This window comes from Engystomops pustulosus, chromosome 9, assembly GCF_040894005.1.
Source record: "Engystomops pustulosus chromosome 9, aEngPut4.maternal, whole genome shotgun sequence".
Taxonomy (NCBI): domain Eukaryota; kingdom Metazoa; phylum Chordata; class Amphibia; order Anura; family Leptodactylidae; genus Engystomops; species Engystomops pustulosus.
In genome coordinates, this window is record NC_092419.1 from 55,879,968 (window position 1) to 55,899,831 (window position 19,864).

The 19,864-nt window shown below is 44.7% G+C and overlaps 1 long non-coding RNA gene across 1 annotated transcript; it reads right to left on the reverse strand.

Annotated features, from left to right (window-relative positions):
- Nucleotides 1–1,035: 1,035 nt before the first annotated feature.
- Nucleotides 1,036–7,442, reverse strand: LOC140076580 (uncharacterized). Its single transcript, XR_011849618.1, has 3 exons — nt 7,242–7,442; nt 2,334–2,469; nt 1,036–1,242 (listed from the first exon to the last, which is right to left on the reverse strand). It is a non-coding gene; the product is annotated as an uncharacterized lncRNA (long non-coding RNA).
- Nucleotides 7,443–19,864: the final 12,422 nt, after the last annotated feature.

Consider the following 19,864-nt stretch of genomic DNA (forward strand, 5'->3'; position numbering starts at 1 on the left):
GATAGGGAAAAATATGTTGAGATGTGTTTCAGGATACTAAAAGCTCAACAGTGCTATAAACCCAAGCAAACAATTTAGCCGGGAATTAAAACAGATACTGAATGAGGTGAAAAGCAACAAGACTAATAACAGAGAATGAATGGAGATTGATGTGCCCTGATAACTCCAGCATGGCAACGTTCTACTCCATATCCAAGATACACAAAGGGGTAGCCCCACTAAAGGAGAGACCAATCGTCTTTGGTGTCGATAGCTTGACACAAAACGTGAGCATCTACTTCGATGCAATATTGCGACCGTTCGTAGTGTCCCTTATACAGTTCCATCCTGCACCACAAGTGTGAGTCTGTGGGTGACTTCTTGAAGACAAAAGGAGTACAATTTTCTTCCAATAACAATTTTGTTAAAACTCTAAGATTTTATCTTGATTAGGATTTTTTTCCTCTTTGAGGGCAGAGTCTTCCACCAGCTCAGGGGAGTGGCAATGGGGACCCCCTGTGCTCCAACATGCCAATCTCTACCTTGGCTGGTGGGAGAGGGAAGTGGTGTTTCAGGATGACTATGAATGGTGGACCTCGGCCACAGTATTATGGCTGAGGTTCATTGACAATGTCCTGATTTTCTGGAATGGCACAAAGGAACTCTTCACTGTATTTGTGGAAAAGTTGAATGTCAACCAAATGGGTCTGTTTTTTACATCAGAAATCAGTCAATATTTGATTACATTCTTGGATGTGACCATTGAACTCCTACCGGTAATTTAAAAACCCAGTTATTCAGAAAACCAACTGCGACCAATAATTTATTTCAATGGAAAAGCTGGCACACAGTTCCGCTAAAAAGGGGAATACCTGAGGGTACAGAGAAATTGTTCCTCAACTGGGAACTATTTATCGTACGCAAAGGAACTCCACAATAAGTTTGTCGAAAAGGGTTATCAGTTCCAAGTGATAAAGGATGCACATCATAATGCGCTGAATAGTCATAGAAATATGCTGCTCAAACGGAAAGCACGAACAAATGGTGACCCTAAGCTAAGAGTGATTGGTACATTTAATAGTTGCTGCAGGGAAATATACCACATTCCCATGAGTACAAATTGGGGGATTTTAAAAATGGACAAGGACATTGTGGACGTGATTGTTAACTATCCATTGATCACTTACAAATGTGGTCACAATATCAGAGATAAGGTTGTCGATAGCCATCTAAAACCCCTTGCAGGAAAAGGAACTTGGCTTCCTGAAAAACAAAAAAGTACATTCAGATGTGGGGGCTGTAGGAAATATATCCTAACAGGCAAGTCTTTTCAAAGTAACATCATTGGACAAACATACTGGATGCACAATCAGCGGTGGTTGTATACCTTACGACCTGCATTTGTGGCATCCAGTATGTAGGGCAAACTATTCTTGAGGTCAGGAGAAGAATCAGGGAACATCAGAACAATGCGAAAAATAAGGAGGACACGACCATATCGAGACATATATGGCAACATCACAATGGGGACCACAAGGTTCTAAGTTTTCAGGTAATCGAGGTAGTGGAACCATCCCCAAGGTGGTACAGCAGATATCCAGATGGATTTTCACATTAAAAACCTTGCAAAATGATGAACTTAGTGAACACATAGGGGCTTAATTGATAAGGGTCCCGCGGCCGCATTTCCGTCAGGTTTTCCGACTTTTCGGGGATCGCGCCGCCGGGACAGGGATTTGGAAGGGCATTGTGTCGCACGCAATCGGATTTTGGTGCAATCGTACTGGCTTTCATGCAACACAAATCGTGTGTGTGTGGGGGGGGGGGGGCGCCGGACGATCCAATGGATTCGGACGAACCGCAGGATTTAACTTCAAAATTGTGTCGCAAGCCAAGCACTTACATGCATCGGGTAGAAGGTGGTAAACTCCGGCGGACCTGAGCGGGTAAGCGACACATACAGTAAATCAGGTGCACGATCTTAATGAATCGCGGTACAGTGCACTCTCGTTGGACACTCCAGATCGGGGAACACACAGGACCGGGTAAGTAAATGTGCCCCGTAGTCTATACCTGTTTCATCTAGGTCCTCCAATTATGAAAGGACTCTATTAGTAGTTCTACATCTTTATGGTTGTTTTGGACATAATAATTATGTTTCGGATTCCTAGGACCCAACACTTATGGAGAACATATGTGTTCCAATCTCTGCTGTTTCCATGGTTACTCTGGATCACATTTTTACACGTATGGCTCTCTGGGCCCTTGATGTGCTGATAATCTCTGATTTTCTGACCGGGTGTTCTTTCCTTAACTATCATTTGTTAGTTATTTAACTTTATTCCTTGACTTACTTGCTATGTCCGCATTCATGAGGGCTGCAATTGGATTTACAGGATGCACCCATCTAGATGATGTTCTTTGCTCAGTCCATTGGTTTACAGGGTTGTGACAATATATGGGTGGCTCCCGATCAATGGACCAGCCCCCCTGTGAGGGTGGAGTGAAGATAATAAATAGACACAAATGTATGGTTCACAAGTCAGTAAGTTAGTGTCATCATAGGCTTGGGGGGACATTTATCATACACTGGTGCTGTACCATGCCAGGTCCTGATAAATATGCCCCTTGGACTCTATGTATTAATAATAAACATAAGAAACACGCTACTGTGACTGGTGATTGGCAATAAGAGACTTAATAGCATCTAACCTGGCTTTAGTTTGCAGGACATGTAGTTCATGTTCATGTAGTTGCTTGTTCATGAAAATACCCTTCAATACTGATGTATTGCAGGTAGAGATGGGCGAATTAGTGAAAATTTGTTTCGGCCCAGTTCGCCAAAATTTCAGAGAAAATATGATTTGGATCGAAACGGAATGTGATGTACTGGTACGTCACATGCCAGGTGCGGGTGCATGGAGAGAGATCACGGGCTGAACCCTCTCAATAGCCGATAAGTCTTTGTTGCGTATTACAGCAAAGGCATACCGGTAACACCATGGTTAGTGCTAGCACTGATCACGGGTGTTAACCCGCAGAACGCCGCCGGCAAAGCATGGGCGTGCCATCTTTCCAAGGATCGTTGCTCCCCGTGACGTCATCGGGGAGTGGCGATCCGTCCCCTTGACAGCCTTTTTAAAAAAATTATAATTAAAAAAACTAGAAATTCAAATCACCCCCGTTCCCTAGAACTGATCGAAAAGTAAATAAACAGTAAAAATCATAAACACATTAGCTATTGCCGCGTCTGAAAAGGCCTGATCTATAAAAATATAGTAACCGTTTTTCACTGCATTTTGAAAAATATAAAAAATTCTATAAAAAGTGATCAGAAGGTCGTACAGTCTTTAAAATGATAGTAATGAAAACGTCATCAAAAGACGCCAAAAAATATGATACCACCCACAGCTCAGTACACCAAAGTATAAAAAAGTCATTAGTGCCAGAAGATAATTTTTGTACAGGAGGTTTTAATTTTTGTAAATGTGTGAAAACATTATAAAACCTATACAAATTTGGTATCCCTACCGCCATACAGTGAGGAACACTATCGCCATACAGTGAGGGACACTACCGCCATACAGTGAACGACACTACCTCCATACAATGAGGAACACTACCGCCATACAGTGAGGGACACTACCTCCATACAGTGAGGAACACTACCCCCATACAGTGAGGAACACTACCGCCATACAGTGAGGGACACTTCCGCCATACAGTGAGGGACACTACCGCCATACAGTGAGGGACACTACCGCCATACAATGAGGAACACTACACCCATACAATGAGGAACACTACCGCCATACAATGAGGAACACTACCGCCATACAGTGAGGGACACTACCGCCATACAGTGAGGGACACTACCGCCATACAGTGAGGGACACTACCGCCATTGTGAAGATTATCTGTTCATATGTCTGCTGGTACTGAAGCATGGTCCCTCCCATTTAGTTTCTTGGTGGTAAAATTGGACCTCAAGTGCATGTTACGCAGCAACATGTTATATCATCGTGTTGTGTGCAGCAGAGAATGGCATTGGCCATTACATGGCAAAGACCTATGCACTGGTCATCAATTGCATACAAACTGTAGACATATACATTACGTACACTACACAGCATAAACACACATATATACATCTTGATTCATTTTATTAGGAGTTACGATTATTCATTAAAAAGTGAGGAGAGAAAGATTATGCCTTTTGTAATAAATCAATTCTAGTGAGCCAACAAACCTCTACTATCATAATGTTCGCCTACACCTACGTCTAATTTTTTCCATGTCCTAAAAATGTACTCGCATGCATGTTATTAATTAGATAAGTCAGATTATCTTCTAACAAGTTCTTGGACTTAATTTGAAGTCAGTGAGAAATGGGATTTTTGGTTAAGGCTGAGATGTCCAGATAACTCCAGCTGTGGTATGAGCAAAACATACAAAATAATTCATTGGAAAGATGGAACAAATTATTCTAGCTGTAAATTCAGAATTTTATTTGGAAGATTGTTTTTCAGGTCAGATTAGTTTCTGTTCACACCATGTATGTTGATACCCATAAGTTTGTTTGTTTTTTCTCAGGTGTGATGATATCCGTTACGGTATTTGACGATCCTTCCTTAAATTATTCTTATGCTAAACTGAAACAAAGTACAATACTAGACTTTTGTCAGTTTGGACTGATGTGCAGTTTGTACAAAAAATAACAATTGCCCTAAATGGCTTGCAACAAGCTTTGTTTAGTATACAAATGTACAGCAAATCTTGTAATAAATTCTCCCGTCTCCCCTCCTAATCTGCATCTCACTGTGAAATCTATGCTGAATTCTAGATCCCCAAGGTGTCAAATTACATAGAAGCTTTATGGATAAGGTGAGTTGCAGCAGCTGGGTTACCACCCAAAAGCTGAAGGACAGAATATTCACAGACAGACTGCAGAGAGAAGATTATATGTCGCATAATGACCAGAAACAGTGTTATACCTCAAGTACACACACTGGACAACTGATTTCTGCAGTTTGTTGAAATGTACTGCTATGTATTAAGCACCAATACGCCTACAACACGGGATATGTCTATGAATTTACCTAAAATGAGTTTACTTGTCAACCATTTATAGTTCCTTAGCATAATATAAAATGTATGCATTTGCAATCAGTCTTATGCCAGAAAATAATGAGTTAAATGTATCAAGGAGAACCAGGAAGACACATTCCTACCTCTAATGTCAATTTTGGCTTTCTCACCTTGGTGTGATCCTAGGTAGTTTAAGTGTTGTAGTGCAATGACAACAGTGGAGCACATTTTCTATTCATAATGCGCCAGAATTCTGTCTGAAACAGAGCCATTATTCCACATCCGCAACACTTGTTATTGGTTTTAGATAGTTTTGTTCTTCACCACACCCTGTCTAGAGAAAAGGGTGTGGCTAGGTGGACTCTTAAAATATGCCAATTTATTAATGGAGTGCGCCTATAACTTTGGCAGAAAATAATGTGGAAAGTAAACAATTATCAAGCTGGCCTAAAGTAGAGAATGTGTAAATGCTCCAAATTTAGCGTGCATTATGACTGCTTCTTTTATGTATACGCTGTCTGCAGATTAGACAGCATTAGTGAATGTTGGCCAATTCCTACAGTTCATTTCAAAGTTTAATTTCAGACAAATTATATCTTGTTTTCCTTGTTATAACTTGACACTCAAGCCTTTGCAGGACATCCAACATGATGAGGAATGGAATAAGATTTCAGGGGTGACGACGATCTCCGAAAACCAAAATGGATCAACGGCAATAATAGTTTGGCGGAAGAGGTGGTGACAAAGAGGTGACAATGCCCCAGGTAACCAGCAGAAAATATGGATATGTGAAAAGGCAGATAGGGCAGCCCATAGCCACTTCATTGCCTGCTAACGCCCACTGTGCACAGGGACCGAGCAAGCAAAGGCCGGCCCAGAGGATCTCCATGGCTCCCTCTGCTGCTTCAGTTATCAAGACCTCTACCGCCTCATCCCGAGTGACAATGTCACCTGTCTTCCAGAAATGGGATAATGTGACACAACCTAAATTATAGACTCTACATTCACTACATCTGTTTATTTCTATACAGCAGTGCTTGGTTTGGTAAATTCCTTAATTTAAAATTCCTGTACATTCCTTAATTGACGACACCGTATTCACTGCATCAGTTTTTTCAAAATAACAGTGCCAATGTTTGTTAAATTAGTTTTGTGTTCCGTTTATACCTGCTATAACTTCCTGTGCAGATGCTATGGTGTGCTATAACTGCTATAACTTCCTGAGCAGGTGCTATGGTGTGCAGCCCCCCATAGGCCCCAATCGTTAAAGGGGTTTGCTCATGAGAAAATTCTCAAATTCTAACCCCCTAGTGATGTCTACACAATAAAGATAATTTTTAACCGCCTACTTTACAATTTTACTCAGTTTTATTGTTCTTTTAGCTCCTATCACCTGGTGGTGGTTAGTGTAAAATTCACAGTGTGGGCAGGGACCCTCTAAGAAGACACATTGAGGCTCATTTACTAAGGGCTCCCCTGAGCAGGGAAACAACACATGCAGGATATCAGGCGCATGATGTTAGAGAATCGTCGAACAGTGCACTATCTTCAGAAAATGTACTTTTGGTGAACTCCAGCAGCCGGGTAAGTAAATGAGCCCTGTTATGATCCCAGTGTGCTTCCAATGTGGTTAGATTATCAGGGTACAGATTAATCTACACTTCTTAGCTTAATCTTAGCTTCTGAAAATTCTAGTATCTGACACATAGAAAAAGAGAGATCAGAGATGATGAGATCCATGAGATGGATATATCACCCACCACTCTGATAACTCGGCTATAACAAACACATAATCAGCTCAGCTACATGTTTCTTTTCCCTGCTAAGCTTGTAGAGTAAGCCTGTGCAAGCTGCTTGCTGGCAGGAAGTGTCTGAGTGTGTGAGCTTGTCTTGTAATGGGAGGGGAGGGGCAGTGATCCCACTGTATTGAGCAGTCAGCAGGAGCGATTCACAAGAAGAATTTGCCCTGCCCGACCATAAGAATCAGAAGATTTATAGTCGGAACCTGGGGCAACTGAAATTGTATAAACCAGGAATGATAGAGACAGGTTGGAATTATATCTGTGAAATGCTGTGTTTTTGTTAATAACAGTGAATTAGGAGAATGTGTTATTTTGTTAACCTAAGTATATTTTTCTTCATGAGGATTGGTCAATTTAAATGGCAGACAGTACCTGAACTTCCATTAGATTATCTTCGCCAAGCTCAACCTCTTTTGAAAGTGCACAGGCTTCCATGATGATTCACCTAGCTGTGATTCTGTTGCCCATTCACCTGTCCCAGTTGCAGACATAGGTCCATATTTATTAAAGCCCCTGCACCAGTTTTTTTGTCTGACTTTGGAGCTTCTTTTCGGTGAAGATCATTCAAGAGCGATAAATCTACAGAGACAGAGAGAAAAGGTTCAGTATATTTATATGTAAAATAAGTAGATAAAACAATGCGTTTCTGGGACTGAACTAGTACCTTTGTCATTTTTAAAATAAGATAAGAAAACAATGTCATACTATTTTCTTGTGTTATTTTAAACCTGCAGAGAGATCTTTGAGGATGTTGAAACACAGCTGCCAACTATTGCGGCATTCTGCAATATGAAGACTGAGAAGGAGGGCAGCGGTGAGGACTCAGTTATGCCATTACACAGACCTTCCGGAGCTGCTGCAAGTATGTGTCGTATCCTGGCATTTTTGGTATTCACAACCTGCTGATGCTTGCCTATCTGCGCTGCAGAGGCCTTCCCACCCACGCATTATATGTGATGTTCTAACTGGGGGAAATTCTACTTTTCATGTGCTGAAAAGTGTGTGTTAGTAGCAATGTTCAATTCCAGCTCCTGAATGCCCTGGTGAGTAGAAGTAGTGACCAAAATCACTTAACCACCACGACCATGAAGGACGTTTGTACCGTGCTGCACTGCTTCCAGTATGCCACCAATTTGGTTAGTACTGATAATGTCATCCTCATCTTCTGCCTTCTCAAAAAAGCTCTTCAGGCCAAAGTACCCCCTATTTATTTCTATTTATCTTGGGAACAAAAGTTGCAAAGTCAGTTTTCACCCCAACAATGTCAAGCAGTATTCCAAGACAACTCTAAATCATCCTACTCTATTAATCTTCTAGGAGCCTCCAGGAAGATTTTATATAGGTGTTACCTTACCCTCTACTGACTAAATAGAATTCACTCTATGGCCTCCAACTCCTGCTGGAGATGCCGAACTGATATTTGTACACTACAGCATGGCGATGGAAATGTGGAGCTATTGCACAATTTTCACATTAAATTTTCTTCATAGCTAGAAATTGGACGTCCATTTTATTGTCATCCATTCCATAAATCACTCAAAAGGTACTGTTTAACATTGACATGGAAAAACTGATACAGGGACGGGTGCGTTACCAGCTCATAATAGTATGTGGGTAGAGATGAGCGAGCACTAATATGCTCGGGTACTCGTTATTCGAGACGAACTTTTCCCGATGCTCGAGTGCTCGTTTCGAGTAACGAGCCCCATTGAAGTCAATGGGAGACTCGAGCATTTTTCAAGGGGACCAAGGCTCTGCACAGGGAAGCTTGGCCAAACACCTGGGAACCTCAGAAAAGGATGGAAACACCACGGAAATGGACAGGAAACAGCAGGGGCAGCATGCATGGATGCCTCTGAGGCTGCTTAAATGCACCATTATGCCAAAATTATGGGCAACAGCATGGCCATGACAGAGTGACAGAATGAAGCTAGATAGCATCTAAAACATCCAATAATTGACCCTGACACTATAGGGGACGGCATGCAGAGGCAGCGGCAGCAGCGGAAGGCTAGAGAGTGGCATGGCGACATACCCTAAATGGACTCAGGCTTCAAACCAATGGGTAGCAGAGAGGAACCAAAGGAGGTGAGCAAGAAGCTCTCAAATAATATTGGTACATGATAAAAGTTTGCCAGTATATTTTGTGGATTACACAGCAGGGTGGCGACAAAGTTAACATGGAAGCCATGAAAACAATCCAAAATTCTGCCTGACACAGCTCGTTTGATAAGGGGACGATGTATGGAGGCAGTGAACTAGTAGTAGATTAAAGGTGCTGCAGTTAAAACTATGTTAGTTGGTTCTTGGCATGGAGCTGGCGCTCCGCTGCCAGGCGAGCTTTCGCCAATCCAAGCCCCTGTCTCTAGGCTACTCCCCAAACAGCACTTCTAAGAACCTTTCGGATAAGATCAAGTGTAGTAGCGTTCTTATAAGTTTGGGATATGGCGGGTGAGGGGAATGTACACATCTGCGCAAGAAGCGCTGAAATAATATCCGTAAATGAAAAAAGTTTTCCAGTATATTTTGTGGCTTACACAGCAGGGTGGCGACAAAGTTAACAAGTTTGATGTGGAATGCCCTGCAATAGCTCTTGGGCGGTGTGCCTTTTATCACCTAGGCTCAGCAGTTTGAGCACCGCCTGCTGTCGCTTAGCAACGGCACTGCTGCTGTGCCTAGAGCTACCGACTGATGGCGCCATGCCCACGGATGGTAATTCGGAGGAGGAGGAGGTGGAGGAGGGGTGGGAGGATTTGGAGGTATAGTAGGCCTTTGAGACCTGGACCGAGGTAGGCCCCGCAATCCTCTGCGTCGGCAGTATATGACCAGCCCCAGGGTCAGACTCGGTCCCAGCCTGCACCAAGTTAAGTGTAGTAGCGTTCTTATAAGTTTGGGATATGGCGGGTGAGGGGAATGTAAACAGATGCGCAAGAAGCGCATGATGCGCATGGAGCTGGCGCTCCGCTGCCAGGCGAGCTTTCGCCAATCCAAGCCCCTGTCTCTAGGCTACTCCCCAAACAGCACTTCTAAGAACCTTCTGTATAAGATCAAGTGTAGAAGCGTTCTTATAAGTTTAGGATATGGCGGGTGAGGGGAATGTAAACAGATGCGCAAGAAGCGCTGAAATAATATCCGTAAATGGTAAAAGTTTGCCAGTGTATTTTGTGGATAACACAGCAGGGTGGCGACAAAGTTAACATGGAAGCCATGAAAACAATCCAAAATTCTGCCTGACACAGCTCGTTTGATAAGGGGACGATGTATGGAGGCAGTGAACTAGTAGTAGATTAAAGGTGCTGCAGTTAAAACTATGTTAGTTGGTTCTTGGCATGGAGATGGCGCTCCGCTGCCAGGCGAGCTTTCGCCAATCCAAGCCCCTGTCTCTAGGCTACTCCCCAAACAGCACTTCTAAGAACCTTTCGGATAAGATCAAGTGTAGTAGCGTTCTTATAAGTTTGGGATATGGCGGGTGAGGGGAATGTACACATCTGCGCAAGAAGCGCTGAAATAATATCCGTAAATGAAAAAAGTTTTCCAGTATATTTTGTGGCTTACACAGCAGGGTGGCGACAAAGTTAACAAGTTTGATGTGGAATGCCCTGCAATAGCTCTTGGGCGGTGTGCCTTTTATCACCTAGGCTCAGCAGTTTGAGCACCGCCTGCTGTCGCTTAGCAACGGCACTGCTGCTGTGCCTAGAGCTACCGACTGATGGCGCCATGCCCACGGATGGTAATTCGGAGGAGGAGGAGGTGGAGGAGGGGTGGGAGGATTTGGAGGTATAGTAGGCCTTTGAGACCTGGACCGAGGTAGGCCCCGCAATCCTCTGCGTCGGCAGTATATGACCAGCCCCAGGGTCAGACTCGGTCCCAGCCTGCACCAAGTTAAGTGTAGTAGCGTTCTTATAAGTTTGGGATATGGCGGGTGAGGGGAATGTAAACAGATGCGCAAGAAGCGCATGATGCGCATGGAGCTGGCGCTCCGCTGCCAGGCGAGCTTTCGCCAATCCAAGCCCCTGTCTCTAGGCTACTCCCCAAACAGCACTTCTAAGAACCTTCTGTATAAGATCAAGTGTAGTAGCGTTCTTATAAGTTTAGGATATGGCGGGTGAGGGGAATGTAAACAGATGCGCAAGAAGCGCTGAAATAATATCCGTAAATGGTAAAAGTTTGCCAGTGTATTTTGTGGATAACACAGCAGGGTGGCGACAAAGTTAACAACTTTGATGTGGAATCCATGAAAACAACCCAAATTTCGGCCTGACAAACCTCGTTTGATAAAGGGACGATGTATGGAGGCAGCTATATGGACGACTTTTGGAGGTAGCAATGGAGACAACGTGTGGAGGCTGCTATGGAGACAATTCAATTTGGATAGTGCCTGTATGTGGCAGTCCAAAAAATTTTTCAAACCAGAGGAGCAGGTAGGTGGCCCTCCAGAAAAATGGAATAGATTGAGTGCCTGTATGTGGCAGTCCAAAAAAGTTTTTAAACCAGAGGAGCAGGTAGGTGGCCCTCCAGAAAAATGGAATAGATTGAGTGCCTGTATGTGGCAGTCCCAAAAAATTGTTTAAAACAGAGGACCGGAAAGGTGGCCCTCCAGAAAAATTGAATAGATTGAGTGCCTGTATGTGGCACTCCCAAAAATTGTTTAAAACAGAGGACCGTGTCGGTGGCCCTCCAGAAAAATTAAATGCATAAAGTACTATACCTAGAGCCAGTGGGCCCTGTCAAAAAACAGCCAGTTTCCTCTGCTTTACTGTAGAAAGAGGAGGAGAAGGAGGAAAATGAGGAGGAGGAGGAGTGGATAAATTATTCAGGTTGAGCTTCCTTCACCTGCTGGAGATTTGAAATTAGGAGAAATCCATGCTTTATTCATCTTGATAAGCGTCAGCCTGTCAGCGCTGTCAGTCGACAGGCGTGTACGCTTATCGGTGATGATGCCACCAGCTGCACTGAAAACCCGCTCTGACAAGACGCTAGCGGCAGGGCAGGCAAGAACCTCCAAGGCGTAGAGCGCCAGTTCGTGCCACATGTCCAGCTTTGAAACCCAGTAGTTGTAGGGAGCTGTGTGATCATTTAGGACGATGGTATGGTCAGCTACGTACTCCCTCACCATCTTTCTGTAAAGATCAGCCCTACTCTGCCGAGACTGGGGACAGGTGACAGTGTCTTGCTGGGGTGACATAAAGCTGGCAAAAGCCTTGTAAAGCGTACCCTTGCCAGTGCTGGACAAGCTGCCTGCTCGCCTACTCTCCCTCACTACTTGTCCCGCAGAACTACGCACTCTGCCGCTAGCGCTGTCAGAAGGGAAATACTGTTTCAGCTTGTGCACCAGGGCCTGCTGGTATTCATGCATTCTCACACTCCTTTCCTCTCCAGGGATGAGAGTGGAAAGATTTTGCTTGTACCGTGGGTCCAGGAGAGTGAACACCCAGTAATCGGTGCTGGAATAAATTCTTTGAACGCGAGGGTCACGGGATAGGCAGCCTAGCATGAAATCTGCCATATGCGCCAGAGTACCAACGCGTAAGAATTCACTCCCCTCACTGGCCTGACTGTCCATTTCCTCCTCCTCCAACTCCTCTTCTTCTGCCCATACACGCTCAACAGTGTAGGACTCAACAATGGTCCCCTCTTGTGTCTCGCCAACATTCTCCTCCTCTTCCTCCTCATCCTCCTCCACCTCCACCTCCTCCGATATGCGCTGAGAAACAGACCTAAGGGTGCTTTGGCTATCAACAAGGGAATCTTCTTCCCCCGTCTCTTGTGAGGAGCGCAAAGCTTCCGACTTCATGCTGACCAGAGAGTTTTTCAACAGGCCAAGCAGCGGGATGGTGAGGCTGATGATGGCGGCATCGCCACTGACCATCTGTGTTGACTCCTCAAAGTTACTCAGCACCTGACAGATATCAGATATCCACGTCCACTCCTCATTGTAGACTTGAGGAAGCTGACTGACCTGACTACCAGTTCTGGTGGAAGTTGACATCTGGCAGTCTACAATCGCTCGGCGCTGCTGGTAAACTCTGGATAACATGGTCAGTGTTGAATTCCACCTCGTGGGCACGTCGCACAACAGTCGGTGAGCGGGCAGTTGGAGGCGGCGCTGCGCTGCCCTGAGAGTGGCAGCATCTGTGCTGGACTTCCTGAAATGCGCACAGATGCGGCGCACCTTCGTGAGCAAATCAGACAGATTGGGGTATGTCTTGAGGAAACGCTGAACTATCAGATTTAACACATGGGCCAGGCATGGCACATGTGTCAGTCTGCCAAGTTGCAGAGCCGCCACCAGGTTACGGCCGTTGTCACACACAACCATGCCTGGCTTCAGGTTCAGCGGTGCCAGCCACAGATCAGTCTGCGCCGTGATGCCCTGTAATAGTTCTTGGGCGGTGTGCCTTTTATCGCCTAGGCTCAGCAGTTTGAGCACTGCCTGCTGTCGCTTAGCGACGGCACTGCTGCTGTGCCTAGAGCTACCGACTGATGGCGCCATGCCCACGGATGGTCGTTCGGAGGAGGAGGTGGAGGAGGGGTGGGAGGAGGAGGAGGCATAGTAGGCCTCAAACACCTGGACCGAGGTAGGCCCCGCAATCCTCGGCGTCGGCAGTATATGACCAGCCGCAGGGTCACACTCGGTCCCAGCCTCCACCAAGTTAACCCAATGTGCCGTCAGAGATATAAAGTGGCCCTGCCCGGCAGCACTCGTCCACGTGTCCGTGGTCAGGTGGACCTTGTCAGAAACGGCGTTGGTCAGGGCACGGATTATGTTGTCTGACACGTGCTGGTGCAGGGCTGGGACGGCACATCGGGAAAAGTAGTGGCGGCTGGGGACCGAATACCGAGGGGCGGCCGCCGCCATGAGGCTGCGAAAGGCCTCGGTCTCTACTAGCCTATAGGGCAGCATCTCCAGGCTTAGCAATCTGGAAATGTGCACATTAAGGGCTTGGGCGTGCGGGTGGGTTGCACTATATTTGCGTTTCCGCTCCAGCGTCTGGGGTATGGAGAGCTGAACGCTGGTGGATGCTGTGGAGGATCGTGGAGGTGACGATGGGGTTTTTGTGGCAGGGTCCTGGGCAGGGGGCTGACTATCAGCTGACACAGGGGAAGGAGCAGTGGTGTGCACGGCCGGAGGTGAACGCGCTTGTTGCCACTGAGTGGGGTGTTTAGCATTCATATGCCTGCGCATACTGGTGGTAGTTAAGCTAGTAGTGGTGGAACCCCTGCTGATCCTGGTTTGGCAAATGTGGCACACCACAGTCCGTCGGTCATCCGGTGTTTCCTTAAAGAACCTCCAGACTTCTGAAAATCTAGCCCTCGCCGCAGGAGCCCTCGCCACGGGAGCTTCACTAGTTGACACATTTGGCGCTGATGCACCAGCTCTGGCCCTGCCTCTCCGTCTGGCCCCACCACTGCCTCTTCCAACCTGTTCTGGTCGAGGACTCTCCTCCGTCTCAGAAGCACTGTGTTCACCCGGCCTCTCAACCCAGCTTGGGTCTGTCACCTCATCATCCTCCGATCCCTCAGTCTGCTCCCCCCTCGGACTTCCTGCCCTGACAACAACTTCCCCACTGTCTGACAACCGTGTCTCCTCATCGTCGGACACCTCTTTACACACTTCTTCCACTACGTCAACAAGGTCATCATCACCCACAGACTGCGACTGGTGGAAAACCTGGGCATCGGAAAATTGCTCATCAGCAACCGGACAAGTGGTTTGTGACTGTGGGAAGGGTCCAGAAAACAGTTCCTCAGAGTATGCCGGTTCAAATGGCAAATTTTGCTGGGAGGGGGCAGACTGGGGGGGAGGAGGCTGAGGTGCAGGAGCTGGAGGAGTGCCGATTTCGGTGACATGGGTGGACTGCGTGGAAGACTGACTGGTGGACAAATTGCTCGAAGCATTGTCGGCAATCCACGACATCACCTGTTCGCACTGTTCTGGCCTCAACAGTGCTCTACCACGAGTCCCAGTAACTTCAGACATGAACCTAGGGAGTGTAGCTCTGCGGCGTTCCCCTGCTCCCTCATAAGCAGGTGGTGTCTCACCCCGCCCAGGACCACAGCCTCTGACCCCTGCAGTAGTTGGACGCCCACGTCCCCGCCCTCGTCCTCTACCCCTAGCCCTCGGGTTAAACATTTTGAAAATGAGAGTTATAACTTGTATTTTTTTTTTAACTTTTTTTTTTTTTTTTTTTTTTTGTGTTTTTTAGTTTTTAAAACCAAACGATGCTATCCTATTGCTATGGCTATTTTCTAGCCAAGTATTACAGCACACTACTATGCCAGATGAGATGACGCTGAGTTATGAAAAAAATAAACGTAAAATAAAAAAGGAAATGGCAGACTGTGCCTAGTTGAAATACAACCCCGGGCCCTAATAAATTTTCCCACTTCGGTCTTTGCGATGGATATGTGCGTCTCTAAAACACAGTGGTCGCAAGTCTGACTCCAAATTGCTCCCAATTTGATAGTAGATGCACTGCAGCAAGTACAGCCACCAGCAGATCAACCAGAAATCAAATATATATAACGCTACTGTAGGCGTAATTAAGACGTTTGTATTCTCCTATGGCTATTTTCTAGCCAAGTATTACAGCACACTACTATGCCAGATGAGATGACGCTGAGTTATGAAAAAAATAAACGTAAAATAAAAAAGGAAATGGCAGACTGTGCCTAGTTGAAATACAACCCCGGGCCCTAATAAATTTTCCCACTTCGGTCTTTGCGATGGATATGTGCGTCACTAAAACACAGTGGTCGCAAGTCTGACTCCAAATTGCTCCCAATTTGATAGTAGATGCACTGCAGCAAGTACAGCCACCAGCAGATCAACCAGAAATCAAATATATATAACGCTACTGTAGGCGTAATTAAGACGTTTGTATTCTCCTATGGCTATTTTCTAGCCAAGTATTACAGCACACTACTATGCCAGATGAGATGACGCTGAGTTATGAAAAAAATAAACGTAAAATAAAAAAGGAAATGGCAGACTGTGCCTAGTTGAAATACAACCCCGGGCCCTAATAAATTTTCCCACTTCGGTCTTTGCGATGGATATGTGCGTCTCTAAAACACAGTGGTCGCAAGTCTGACTCCAAATTGCTCCCAATTTGATAGTAGATGCACTGCAGCAAGTACAGCCACCAGCAGATCAACCAGAAATCAAATATATATAACGCTACTGTAGGCGTAATTAAGACGTTTGTATTCTCCTATGGCTATTTTCTAGCCAAGTATTACAGCACACTACTATGCCAGATGAGATGACGCTGAGTTATGAAAAAAATAAACGTAAAATAAAAAAGGAAATGGCAGACTGTGCCTAGTTGAAATACAACCCCGGGCCCTAATAAATTTTCCCACTTCGGTCTTTGCGATGGATATGTGCGTCACTAAAACACAGTGGTCGCAAGTCTGACTCCAAATTGCTCCCAATTTGATAGTAGATGCACTGCAGCAAGTACAGCCACCAGCAGATCAACCAGAAATCAAATATATATAACGCTACTGTAGGCGTAATTAAGACGTTTGTATTCTCCTATGGCTATTTTCTAGCCAAGTATTACAGCACACTACTATGCCAGATGAGATGACGCTGAGTTATGAAAAAAATAAACGTAAAATAAAAAAGGAAATGGCAGACTGTGCCTAGTTGAAATACAACCCCGGGCCCTAATAAATTTTCCCACTTCGGTCTTTGCGATGGATATGTGCGTCACTAAAACACAGTGGTCGCAAGTCTGACTCCAAATTGCTCCCAATTTGATAGTAGATGCACTGCAGCAAGTACAGCCACCAGCAGATCAACCAGAAATCAAATATATATAACGCTACTGTAGGCGTAATTAAGACGTTTGTATTCTCCTATGGCTATTTTCTAGCCAAGTATTACAGCACACTACTATGCCAGATGAGATGACGCTGAGTTATGAAAAAAATAAACGTAAAATAAAAAGAAACTGGCAGACTGTGCCTAATTGAAATATAACCCCGGGCCCTAATAAATTTTCCCACTTCGGTCTTTGCGATGGATATGTGCGTCACTAAAACACAGTGGTCGCAAGTCTGACTCCAAATTGCTCCCAATTTGATAGTAGATGCACTGCAGCAAGTACAGCCACCAGCAGATCAACCAGAAATCAAATATATATAACGCTACTGTAGGCGTAATTAAGACGTTTGTATTCTCCTATGGCTATTTTCTAGCCAAGTATTACAGCACACTACTATGCCAGATGAGATGACGCTGAGTTATGAAAAAAATAAACGTAAAATAAAAAGAAACTGGCAGACTGTGCCTAATTGAAATACAACCCCGGGCCCTAATAAATTTTCCCACTTCGGTCTTTGCGATGGATATGTGCGTCACTAAAACACAGTGGTCGCAAGTCTGACTCCAAATTGCTCCCAATTTGATAGTAGATGCACTGCAGCAAGTACAGCCACCAGCAGATCAACCAGAAATCAAATATATATAACGCTACTGTAGGCGTAATTAAGACGTTTGTATTCTCCTATGGCTATTTTCTAGCCAAGTATTACAGCACACTACTATGCCAGATGAGATGACGCTGAGTTATGAAAAAAATAAACGTAAAATAAAAAGAAACTGGCAGACTGTGCCTAATTGAAATATAACCCCGGGCCCTAATAAATTTTCCCACTTCGGTCTTTGCGATGGATATGTGCGTCACTAAAACACAGTGGTCGCAAGTCTGACTCCAAATTGCTCCCAATTTGATAGTAGATGCACTGCAGCAAGTACAGCCACCAGCAGATCAACCAGAAATCAAATATATATAACGCTACTGTAGGCGTAATTAAGACGTTTGTATTCTCCTATGGCTATTTTCTAGCCAAGTATTACAGCACACTACTATGCCAGATGAGATGACGCTGAGTTATGAAAAAAATAAACGTAAAATAAAAAGAAACTGGCAGACTGTGCCTAATTGAAATACAACCCCGGGCCCTAATAAATTTTCCCACTTCGGTCTTTGCGATGGATATGTGCGTCACTAAAACACAGTGGTCGCAAGTCTGACTCCAAATTGCTCCCAATTTGATAGTAGATGCACTGCAGCAAGTACAGCCACCAGCAGATCAACCAGAAATCAAATATATATAACGCTACTGCAGGCGTAATTAAGACGTTTGTATTCTCCTATGGCTATTTTCTAGCCAAGTATTACAGCACACTACTATGCCAGATGAGATGACGCTGAGTTATGAAAAAAATAAACGTAAAATAAAAAGAAACTGGCAGACTGTGCCTAATTGAAATACAACCCCGGGCCCTAATAAATTTTCCCACTTCGGTCTTTGCGATGGATATGTGCGTCACTAAAACACAGTGGTCGCAAGTCTGACTCCAAATTGCTCCCAATTTGATAGTAGATGCACTGCAGCAAGTACAGCCACCAGCAGATCAACCAGAAATCAAATATATATAACGCTACTGCAGGCGTAATTAAGACGTTTGTATTCTCCTATGGCTATTTTCTAGCCAAGTATTACAGCACACTACTATGCCAGATGAGATGACGCTGAGTTATGAAAAAAATAAACGTAAAATAAAAAGAAACTGGCAGACTGTGCCTAATTGAAATACAACCCCGGGCCCTAATAAATTTTCCCACTTCGGTCTTTGCGATGGATATGTGCGTCACTAAAACACAGTGGTCGCAAGTCTGACTCCAAATTGCTCCCAATTTGATAGTAGATGCACTGCAGCAAGTACAGCCACCAGCAGATCAACCAGAAATCAAATATATATAACGCTACTGTAGGCGTAATTAAGACGTTTGTATTCTCCTATGGCTATTTTCTAGCCAAGTTTTACAGCACACTACTATGCCAGATGAGATGACGCTGAGTTATGAAAAAAATAAACGTAAAATAAAAAGAAACTGGCAGACTGTGCCTTATTCTACTCAAACCCCTAATAAATTTTCCCACTTTGGTGTTTGAGGTGGATATGTGTGTCACTAAGAGCTAAACACAACGGTAGCAAGTCCCCCTGCTAATTCCTCACAATATGGTACTAGCTGCAAATAAATAAATAAAAAAAATTATAACGTTATTGTAGCCCTAAGAAGGGCTGTTGGGTTCTTTAAGAATCACTCCTGCCTAACAGTAAGCTAATAGAACACCCTAACGCTTTCCCTGAGCAGCAGCAGCTCTCTCCCTAGCGGCATCCAGACAGAGAATGATCCGAGCAGCGCGGGCAGCGGCTAGTCTATCCCAGGGTCACCTGATCTGGCCAGCCAACCACTGCTATCTACGTGTAAGGGTACCACGTCATGCTGGGTGGAGTGCAGAGTCTCCTGGCTTGTGATTGGCTCTGTTTCTGGCCGCCAAAAAGCAAAACGGTGGGAGCTGCCATTTTCTCGAGCGGGCGAAATACTCGTCCGAGCAACGAGCAGTTACGAGTACGCTAATGCTCGATCGAGCATCAAGCTCGGACGAGTATGTTCGCTCATCTCTATATGTGGGCTAAATGGTACTCATACATGGTTGCTAACTAACATCTAAAGTGTACAGATACTTATGTTTTACACCCTTGCAAGAACAACATTTCACAGTTTTACTGTTAAGCTTTGACTTGTACGTATTGACTGGAAATGAAAGGGTAGTCATATTATACAATATAGTGAAAATGTATCTTTTAAGTAAAGCTGATGAGCTTAAAAGTCATTTTTCAGCAGGCCTCCCCAACCCTTATGACGCTTGCTTTCTCATCAGGGTTATCCCTTTTCATGTAAGTTACCAATAAAGCCTCCCACATGGGAATTGTTTCTTTTTTTCCAAGGGAAAGTTCCAAACAGCTGGGAAATTGTTCTTTCTGCAATAAAAGGCTTATTAATTTTAGCAACTTTGCTTTAATGTTACAATGTCGAGGTAGTTCTATTTTAGGGCCCCACAGGAACTGTGGAATACATCAGTTCTCTTGATAAAAACTATTTCCACTGCAAATGTGGACATTCCTGCCA